Source organism: Procambarus clarkii, unplaced genomic scaffold, assembly GCF_040958095.1.
Source record: "Procambarus clarkii isolate CNS0578487 unplaced genomic scaffold, FALCON_Pclarkii_2.0 HiC_scaffold_116, whole genome shotgun sequence".
NCBI classification, from domain to species: Eukaryota; Metazoa; Arthropoda; class Malacostraca; order Decapoda; family Cambaridae; genus Procambarus; species Procambarus clarkii.
In genome coordinates this window covers 897,930-906,971 of record NW_027189149.1, presented here as the reverse complement: position 1 = coordinate 906,971, position 9,042 = coordinate 897,930, and the positions used below count along the sequence as shown (strand labels likewise).

Genomic DNA, 9,042 nt, shown 5'->3' with positions numbered 1-9,042 from the left:
CTCCTCCCTCCCTCCCTCACTCACAAGGGAGAGTGAGTAATTCTGTAAAAAAAAAGAAGAGCATGCCAACAATGGGTAACTATTATAGTTAGGTTCTCGATCATAGTAAACCCGTTGATTTAGAGTTATTTGCACAATGACTACGTCATATTAGATGCCATTTAAAACCAAATCCAGTTTCCACTAAAATGCAGACACAAGTCTAACACTATTCAACTACCATCTCTACAGCCTTTTCATAACAAACACTAAGCTATCTAAACCAGTTTCCACACTTATATAAATAGAGAAAAACTTCACCCTATATAACCTATCTCAGAAAACAAACAAAATCAATTAATATTGCATTAACTGGCAACCCCCCATTCATAAAATCAACTTCTTTCCTTCCACACCAACCATCGTATTTCTTTGCTCGCACATAATCTTTAATCTAAAGTTATTAATGATATACTCACCTCACTCTCCTTCTTTCTCCTTCTTTCTCCTTCCTTCCTTCCTTCTCCTTCCTTCCTTCCTTCTCCTTCCTTCCTTCCTTCCTTCCTTCCTTCCTTCCTTCCCTCTAACTCGTTGCAGTTGTTCAGCTTCGACCCATCAAACCCGGACTCGACTGACTCACTTCTGCTGCTCGTTCCAAGGCTTTTTCCTCATACGATGTTGGCTGGTGTGAAGTAATTACTGCAATTCAAATTAACACGATTCATTAATGTACATAACCAATTAACATAATCGTCTCCTACTTGATTTTGACTAGTTGATAGGGTTGTTTTTGGTCTCCCCGAAGGGAGTGGACCGATCCCAGAGGTACTGCAATACCGGGCCGATCCGCGGCAAAGGTGGACAAGCTCCTAGCACTTCGCCATGTTGCAAAAATCAGTTTAATATCGAGGATCCCACATGGGGATCGTATCAGATATTAAGCTGATAAGAACAGATACTACACTTTGATCTTAGCCAAAAGGCCGAGAAGCGATAGGATGCATGGTTGCTCTGCAACACCAGGCAACAATTGCGGCTAGAAACCACGTAGCGAGTTTCAATTGCAAAAGGGCATGTGATTATCGTTGAGTAATATTCGAATTCAAGCATACATATAAACGCCATGCAGTAAAGGCTTTAACCATTTCTTACCTGATCAATGAATTTATATATATATGCAAATTCATGATATTACATGGTTTCATTCATGAGTAGTGAATATGTAACTGGCGGCAAAGTGGTAAACAGACTCGCGTGGCGTTTCACGAATTCGCTCCTGGCCAGGGAGTATAGCGCTTAACTCTAATACATAAACCTCCATTTGTCATGTGTCTTAAGGTAGCTACAGCTTTTGAAAAGTACAATAACGAATTAAAAGTGCAAGGGGCCTGTTACGCCAACGCTCGTCAAAAATATAAATAGGAGACGTTCTCTCTCTGATACCATAACAGAAAACGAACAGCACTATTACGCGCCAACTATTCCATTTTTGTATATATATCACGACTTTTTCACATCTAACACTTTGCTTGATACATCGTTTTCACAAACCGGAGACGAGGCGAAGCGAGGCAGGGCTGGGTGGCGAGAGGCTAGAGGCTAGAGGCTAGAGGCGAGAGGCGAGAGGCGAGAGGCGAGAGACGAGAGACGAGAGACGAGAGACGAGAGACGAGAGACGAGAGACGAGAGACGAGAGACGAGAGACGAGAGACGAGAGACGAGAGACGAGAGACGAGAGACGAGAGACGAGAGACGAGAGACTAGAGACTAGAGACTAGAGACGAGAGACGAGAGACGAGAGACGAGAGACGAGAGAGACGTGATGCCATGCCATGCCATGCCATGCCATGCCATGCCATTCAATGCCTTGTGATTCAATACCATGCAGTTCAATGCGATGCGATGCAATGACATGCGATTCGATGCCATGCGAGGCGAGGCGAGGCGATGCATCATCTAACATAACGGGATTCCCTGGAAAACGACTCTGTTGTTGAATGAACAACAAAGTTAAGATATAAGAAGATGTAAGTAATTCGAGAAGTCTGAGTACTGTAGGTACTATAGCAAATTCATTGCTTAATATATGTGAATGTGTAAGGAATCCATCCATCGCTTTTACCGAGTATACAAATACTCGCTCATTGTTGGTGTTTAGGGAGGTAAATGAAGTATTGCAAAGCTAATTACGAAACTAGCTTTCACAATGACATTTGGTGGTTGGTCGCTTTGCAAATTATAGTAGATTCTATATCAATTTTATTCGTTATTTTACGTGAATGAATGTGTGCCTGCATACATTGCCTAAATAAAGAATGTAAATATACGTCGGTGGTGTTTAGAGGGGTGAATGAAGCATTTGAAATCTAAATAGGAAACTAGCATTCAAATGGAGAGGGGTGAGAGTGCAGGTGCGCTTGAACTTGGGTGGGTTCTGGGTTTCATTGACGTATATATTACAGGTGAATGTGTGCATCGAATGCTCGATTGAAGTATATAAATACACATTGTTAGTGTGTATTGAGGTAAATGATGGATTGTAAAGCTAATCAAGACACTAGGAATTCACTTTGAGGCTAGTGGCTGGCCGGCTGGCAGGCAAGCGTGGAAGTGGCAAACGATCGTTGAGTTGCCGTGTAAACCACACCAAAGCAACACCTCCCTCCATCTCAAGTCGAATTTCGTCTTTATTACGCATTGGTACATTCCAGCAATGGTAAATTAAAATAGATAAACGTCTAATCTTGATGTATGTATGAATATAATTTCGCCGTCAGAGCGACTAAGGAATTCCGAGTGATATACACACACACTCCTCCCTCCCTCACTCACAAGGGAGAGTGAGTAATTTCTGTAAAAAAAGAGAAGAGCATGCCAACAATGGGTAACTATTATAGTTAGGTTCTCGATCATAGTAAACCCGTTTGATTTAGAGTTTATTTGCACAATGACTACGTCATATTAGAGTGCCATTTAAATACCAAATCCAGTTCTCCACTAAATGCAGACACAAGTCTAACACTATTCAACCCATCTCTACCAGCCTTTTCATAACAACCACTAAGCTATCTAAACCAGTTTCCACACTATTATAAATAGAGAAAACCTTCACCCTATATAACCTATCTCAGAAAACAAACAAAATCAATTAATATTGCACTAACTGGCAACCCCCCATTCATAAAATCAACTTCTTTCCTTCCACACCAACCATCGTATTTCTTTGCTCGCACATAATCTTTAATCTAAAGTTATTAAATGATATTACTCACCTCACTCTCCTTCTTTCTCCTTCTTTCTCCTTCCTTCCTTCCTTCCTTCCTTCCTTCCTTCCTTCCTTCCTTCCTTCCTTCCTTCCTTCCTTCCTTCCTTCCTTCCCTCTAACTCGTTGCAGTTGTTCAGCTTCGACCCATCAAACCCGGACTCGACTGACTCACTTCTGCTGCTCGTTCCAAGGCTTTTTCCTCATACGATGTTGGCTGGTGTGAAGTAATTACTGCAATTCAAATTAACACGATTCATTAATGTACATAACCAATTAACATAATCGTCTCCTACTTGATTTTGACTAGTTGATAGGGTTGTTTTTGGTCTCCCCGAAGGGAGTGGACCGATCCCAGAGGTACTGCAATACCGGGCCGATCCGCGGCAAAGGTGGAGCAAGCTCCTAGCACTTCGCCATGTTGCAAAAATCAGTTTAATATCGAGGATCCCACATGGGGATCGTATCAGATATTAAGCTGATAAGAACAGATACTACACTTTGATCTTAGCCAAAAGGCCGAGAAGCGATAGGATGCATGGTTGCTCTGCAACACCAGGCAAACAATTGCGGCTAGAAACCACGTAGCGAGTTTCAATTGCAAAAGGGCATGTGATTATCGTTGAGTAATATTCGAATTCAAGCATACATATAAACGCCATGCAGTAAAGGCTTTAACCATTTCTTACCTGATCAATGAATTTATATATATATGCAAATTCATGATATTACATGTTTCATTCATGAGTAGTGAATATGTAACTGGCGGCAAAGTGGTAAACAGACTCGCGTGGCGTTTCACGAATTCGCTCCTGGCCAGGGAGTATAGCGCTTAACTCTAATACATAAACCTCCATTTGTCATGTGTCTTAAGGTAGCTACAGCTTTTGAAAAGTACAATAACGAATTAAAAGTGCAAGGGGCCTGTTACGCCAACGCTCGTCAAAAAATATAAATAGGAGACGTTCTCTCTCTGATACCATAACAGAAAACGAACAGCACTATTACGCGCCAACTATTCCATTTTTGTATATATATCACGACTTTTTCACATCTAACACTTTGCTTGATACATCGTTTTCACAAACCGGAGACGAGGCGAAGCGAGGCAGGGCTGGGTGGCGAGAGGCTAGAGGCTAGAGGCTAGAGGCGAGAGGCGAGAGGGCGAGAGGCGAGAGACGAGAGACGAGAGACGAGAGACGAGAGACGAGAGACGAGAGACGAAGACGAGAGACGAGAGACGAGAGACGAGAGACGAGAGACGAGAGACGAGAGACGAGAGACGAGAGACGAGAGACTAGAGACTAGAGACTAGAGACGAGAGACGAGAGACGAGAGACGAGAGACGAGAGACGTGATGCCATGCCATGCCATGCCATGCCATGCCATGCCATTCAATGCCTTGTGATTCAATACCATGCAGTTCAATGCGATGCGATGCAATGACATGCGATTCGATGCCATGCGAGGCGAGGCGAGGCGATGCATCATCTAACATAACGGGATTCCCTGGAAAACGACTCTGTTGTTGAATGAACAACAAAGTTAAGATATAAGAAGATGTAAGTAATTCGAGAAGTCTGAGTACTGTAGGTACTATAGCAAATTCATTGCTTAATATATGTGAATGTGTAAGGAATCCATCCATCGCTTTTACCGAGTATACAAATACTCGCTCATTGTTGGTGTTTAGGGAGGTAAATGAAGTATTGCAAAGCTAATTACGAAACTAGCTTTCACAATGACATTTGGTGGTTGGTCGCTTTGCAAATTATAGTAGATTCTATATCAATTTTATTCGTTATTTACGTGAATGAATGTGTGCCTGCATACATTGCCTAAATAAAGAATGTAAATATACGTCGGTGGTGTTTAGAGGGGTGAATGAAGCATTTGAAATCTAAATAGGAAACTAGCATTCAAATGGAGAGGGGTGAGAGTGCAGGTGCGCTTGAACTTGGGTGGGTTTCTGGGTTTCATTGACGTATATATTACAGGTGAATGTGTGCATCGAATGCTCGATTGAAGTATATAAATACACATTGTTAGTGTGTATTGAGGTAAATGATGGATTGTAAAGCTAATCAAGACACTGGAATTCACTTTGAGGCTAGTGGCTGGCCGGCTGGCAGGCAAGCGTGGAAGTGGCAAACGATCGTTGAGTTGCCGTGTAAAACCACACCAAAGCAACACCTCCCTCCATCTCAAGTCGAATTTCGTCTTTATTACGCATTGGTACATTCCAGCAATGGTAAATTAAATAGATAAACGTCTAATCTTGATGTATGTATGAATATAATTTCGCCGTCAGAGCCGACTAAGGAATTCCGAGTGATATACACACACACTCCTCCCTCCCTCCCTCACTCACAAGGGAGAGTGAGTAATTCTGTAATAAAAAAAGAAGAGCATGCCAACAATGGGTAACTATTATAGTTAGGTTCTCGATCATAGTAAACCCGTTGATTTAGAGTTTATTTGCACAATGACTACGTCATATTAGATGCCATTTAAATACCAAATCCAGTTCTCCACTAAATGCAGACACAAGTCTAACACTATTCAACCCATCTCTACCAGCCTTTTCATAACAAACCACTAAGCTATCTAAACCAGTTTCCACACTTATATAAATAGAGAAAAACTTCACCCTATATAACCTATCTCAGAAAACAAACAAAATCAATTAATATTGCATTAACTGGCAACCCCCCATTCATAAAATCAACTTCTTTCCTTCCACACCAACCATCGTATTTCTTTGCTCGCACATAATCTTTAATCTAAAGTTATTAAATGATATTACTCACCTCACTCTCCTTCTTTCTCCTTCTTTCTCCTTCCTTCCTTCCTTCCTTCCTTCCTTCCTTCCTTCCTTCCTTCCTTCCTTCCTTCCTTCCTTCCTTCCTTCCTTCCCTCTAACTCGTTGCAGTTGTTCAGCTTCGACCCATCAAACCCGGACTCGACTGACTCACTTCTGCTGCTCGTTCCAAGGCTTTTTCCTCATACGATGTTGGCTGGTGTGAAGTAATTACTGCAATTCAAATTAACACGATTCATTAATGTACATAACCAATTAACATAATCGTCTCCTACTTGATTTTGACTAGTTGATAGGGTTGTTTTTGGTCTCCCCGAAGGGAGTGGACCGATCCCAGAGGTACTGCAATACCGGGCCGATCCGCGGCAAAGGTGGAGCAAGCTCCTAGCACTTCGCCATGTTGCAAAAATCAGTTTAATATCGAGGATCCCACATGGGGATCGTATCAGATATTAAGCTGATAAGAACAGATACTACACTTTGATCTTAGCCAAAAGGCCGAGAAGCGATAGGATGCATGGTTGCTCTGCAACACCAGGCAACAATTGCGGCTAGAAACCACGTAGCGAGTTTCAATTGCAAAAGGGCATGTGATTATCGTTGAGTAATATTCGAATTCAAGCATACATATAAACGCCATGCAGTAAAGGCTTTAACCATTTCTTACCTGATCAATGAATTTATATATATATGCAAATTCATGATATTACATGGTTTCATTCATGAGTAGTGAATATGTAACTGGCGGCAAAGTGGTAAACAGACTCGCGTGGCGTTTCACGAATTCGCTCCTGGCCAGGGAGTATAGCGCTTAACTCTAATACATAAACCTCCATTTGTCATGTGTCTTAAGGTAGCTACAGCTTTTGAAAAGTACAATAACGAATTAAAAGTGCAAGGGGCCTGTTACGCCAACGCTCGTCAAAAAATATAAATAGGAGACGTTCTCTCTCTGATACCATAACAGAAAACGAACAGCACTATTACGCGCCAACTATTCCATTTTTGTATATATATCACGACTTTTTCACATCTAACACTTTGCTTGATACATCGTTTTCACAAACCGGAGACGAGGCGAAGCGAGGCAGGGCTGGGTGGCGAGAGGCTAGAGGCTAGAGGCTAGAGGCGAGAGGCGAGAGGCGAGAGGCGAGAGACGAGAGACGAGAGACGAGAGACGAGAGACGAGAGACGAGAGACGAGAGACGAGAGACGAGAGACGAGAGACGAGAGACGAGAGACGAGAGACGAGAGACGAGAGACTAGAGACTAGAGACTAGAGACGAGAGACGAGAGACGAGAGACGAGAGACGAGAGACGTGATGCCATGCCATGCCATGCCATGCCATGCCATGCCATTCAATGCCTTGTGATTCAATACCATGCAGTTCAATGCGATGCGATGCAATGACATGCGATTCGATGCCATGCGAGGCGAGGCGAGGCGATGCATCATCTAACATAACGGGATTCCCTGGAAAACGACTCTGTTGTTGAATGAACAACAAAGTTAAGATATAAGAAGATGTAAGTAATTCGAGAAGTCTGAGTACTGTAGGTACTATAGCAAATTCATTGCTTAATATATGTGAATGTGTAAGGAATCCATCCATCGCTTTTACCGAGTATACAAATACTCGCTCATTGTTGGTGTTTAGGGAGGTAAATGAAGTATTGCAAAGCTAATTACGAAACTAGCTTTCACAATGACATTTGGTGGTTGGTCGCTTTGCAAATTATAGTAGATTCTATATCAATTTTATTCGTTATTTTACGTGAATGAATGTGTGCCTGCATACATTGCCTAAATAAAGAATGTAAATATACGTCGGTGGTGTTTAGAGGGGTGAATGAAGCATTTGAAATCTAAATAGGAAACTAGCATTCAAATGGAGAGGGGTGAGAGTGCAGGTGCGCTTGAACTTGGGTGGGTTCTGGGTTTCATTGACGTATATATTACAGGTGAATGTGTGCATCGAATGCTCGATTGAAGTATATAAATACACATTGTTAGTGTGTATTGAGGTAAATGATGGATTGTAAAGCTAATCAAGACACTGGAATTCACTTTGAGGCTAGTGGCTGGCCGGCTGGCAGGCAAGCGTGGAAGTGGCAAACGATCGTTGAGTTGCCGTGTAAAACCACACCAAAGCAACACCTCCCTCCATCTCAAGTCGAATTTCGTCTTTATTACGCATTGGTACATTCCAGCAATGGTAAATTAAATAGATAAACGTCTAATCTTGATGTATGTATGAATATAATTTCGCCGTCAGAGCCGACTAAGGAATTCCGAGTGATATACACACACACTCCTCCCTCCCTCCCTCACTCACAAGGGAGAGTGAGTAATTCTGTAAAAAAAAGAAGAGCATGCCAACAATGGGTAACTATTATAGTTAGGTTCTCGATCATAGTAAACCCGTTGATTTAGAGTTTATTTGCACAATGACTACGTCATATTAGATGCCATTTAAATACCAAATCCAGTTCTCCACTAAATGCAGACACAAGTCTAACACTATTCAACCCATCTCTACCAGCCTTTTCATAACAAACCACTAAGCTATCTAAACCAGTTTCCACACTTATATAAATAGAGAAAAACTTCACCCTATATAACCTATCTCAGAAAACAAACAAAATCAATTAATATTGCATTAACTGGCAACCCCCCATTCATAAAATCAACTTCTTTCCTTCCACACCAACCATCGTATTTCTTTGCTCGCACATAATCTTTAATCTAAAGTTATTAAATGATATTACTCACCTCACTCTCCTTCTTTCTCCTTCTTTCTCCTTCCTTCCTTCCTTCCTTCCTTCCTTCCTTCCTTCCTTCCTTCCTTCCTTCCTTCCTTCCTTCCTTCCTTCCTTCCCTCTAACTCGTTGCAGTTGTTCAGCTTCGACCCATCAAACCCGGACTCGACTGACTCACTTCTGCTGCTCGTTCCAAGGCTTTTTTCCTCATACGATGTTG

The 9,042-nt window shown here is 42.0% G+C and overlaps 3 non-coding genes across 3 annotated transcripts; all 3 read right to left on the bottom strand.

Moving 5' to 3' along the window:
• Window positions 1-782: 782 nt before the first annotated feature.
• Window positions 783-974, bottom strand: LOC138360713 (U2 spliceosomal RNA). The gene has a single exon (XR_011226602.1). It is a non-coding gene; the product is annotated as a U2 spliceosomal RNA (small nuclear RNA).
• A 2,605-nt stretch (window positions 975-3,579) lies between these two features.
• On the bottom strand, window positions 3,580-3,772 carry LOC138360638 (U2 spliceosomal RNA). The gene has a single exon (XR_011226532.1). It is a non-coding gene; the product is annotated as a U2 spliceosomal RNA (small nuclear RNA).
• Window positions 3,773-6,379: 2,607 nt separating this feature from the next.
• Window positions 6,380-6,572, bottom strand: LOC138360637 (U2 spliceosomal RNA). Its single transcript, XR_011226531.1, has one exon. It is a non-coding gene; the product is annotated as a U2 spliceosomal RNA (small nuclear RNA).
• Window positions 6,573-9,042: the final 2,470 nt, after the last annotated feature.